We start from the raw sequence: 1,652 nt of genomic DNA on the forward strand, positions 1-1,652 counted from the left end.
GGACCTCTTCCATCGGCGGACCTTCTTCCCTGTTTGGGACACCCAAGGGTGGATTGAAATTATTAATTTCAATTCAAATTAGGAAGAAGATGGGACGAAAATTGAATGCAAATCTTGCGGAGGGGGGATAAAAAGTAAGATTTTTAATAAAATTTAAGAATAAATTATGCATTATTTCAGGCCAAACTGCGAAGGAGATCTACCAATAGCCTTAGAAAATATCAATACATAACTGTTATTATTGTACAGACAATTAGATAATTTATCACAATACGGAATTTATTACAAATTTTGAATAATTAAATGACTTAGTTATACCAAATATTAAATTGTTTTAGAATTAGAATTACAATTGAGTCGAAAGTTGCTAAATTTAACCAGGGAAAGAACATTTATACTTATATCTGGGACAAATAAAGTTTTACCAGTAATACCTCTGGGAGAATTGCTTTTGAAATAAAAAAATTTTGGATTTAAAATTCTGCTAAGTTAGAAAACTGACGAAAACTGATTAAAGTATTTTAGGTTAAAGAATATTTTCGAGAATGTCTCCCAGTCTGAGATAATAAAATCCTTGAGATCGAAATTTGATCTCTATTGAGAAGTTTATGCGTGGTCATAAATTTCATCTTTTAATGGAAGGAGAAGTGACAAGTTTCGTGAATGAATCCTAGGCATGGGGTCCCCTTCATACCGAATATGCTCCTAATACAAAACTCTCGATTCAAAATTTCGAAGAATGTCCTAGAAAATATTATACTAATAAAAAAAAAAATAATAATAATAATTTGATTTGCCAATCCCAAAATAAGTAAAACTAAATAAAATGAGGAAGGAAATGGAAAATCGAATTCGCAAATTATTAGTTAAAATTTGAATAATTTTTTGAACTCTTAAAATTACAGAGAAGTTTCCTATCACTACAGATTTTGAAAGTTATATTCAAATATTCTAATTTAAATCATTAGATCTTAAAATATTGATGCCCATTTATGTGAATTAATAAGTTTTAGGATTAGATTTAGAAACTAAAAAGCAGAGTTATTATGGAATAAAAACTCAAAACTTAAATACCAAACTTTTACTAATTAATTTTCAAGTTTCAGCTAAAATTTTATTGCACGATTTTATAAACAAATATCATTAAATAAATTTTTAATGAAATGAATTTGAATTTCTGAACTTTAAATGGACCCGGTCAGACCCAGAAAAATAAACCAATTATTAGTTAAGTATACTTACAGACTTTCCTTTTCGATAAGATGTTGATAGTTAAAATAACCATAAGATAGGATAACCAAACGATAAGATGAAAATAAGTAGATCTAAAGTAAAGGAGAAGGGAAATATGTTTAAACCTATATTTTATTGCAATTTTACTTATATTTACTGTACTTACATATTTATATAAATATTATGACAGTTGACAGCCATCATGTTGTTTTGAAGTATCACGTACGTAAGTCAAACTTACCTTCCTAATGGCAGATTTCCAACGCAACCAATGGCAACACAAAAGGTCTATTCATAAGAAGCCACTAAATTCCTAACTTCTAAGATTTGAAAAGTAAAAGGTGAAGAGCAAATTTTCATCATTGGAAAATGGGAACCAAATTTAATACGACATTCCTTATGAGTTTGTTGAAAAAGAC

General features: G+C 28.3%; 1 long non-coding RNA gene across 1 annotated transcript; it reads right to left on the bottom strand.

The window, feature by feature from the left end:
• On the bottom strand, nt 1–1,639 carry LOC117182509. The gene is made up of 3 exons (XR_004468328.1): nt 1,400–1,639; nt 1,243–1,325; nt 1–29 (listed from the first exon to the last, which is right to left on the bottom strand). It is a non-coding gene; the product is annotated as an uncharacterized LOC117182509 (long non-coding RNA).
• Between the last annotated feature and the right edge of the window lie 13 nt (nt 1,640–1,652).

The sequence above is a fragment of the Belonocnema kinseyi genome, unplaced genomic scaffold (assembly GCF_010883055.1).
Source record: "Belonocnema kinseyi isolate 2016_QV_RU_SX_M_011 unplaced genomic scaffold, B_treatae_v1 SchBZDm_1518;HRSCAF=1676, whole genome shotgun sequence".
NCBI classification, from domain to species: Eukaryota; Metazoa; Arthropoda; class Insecta; order Hymenoptera; family Cynipidae; genus Belonocnema; species Belonocnema kinseyi.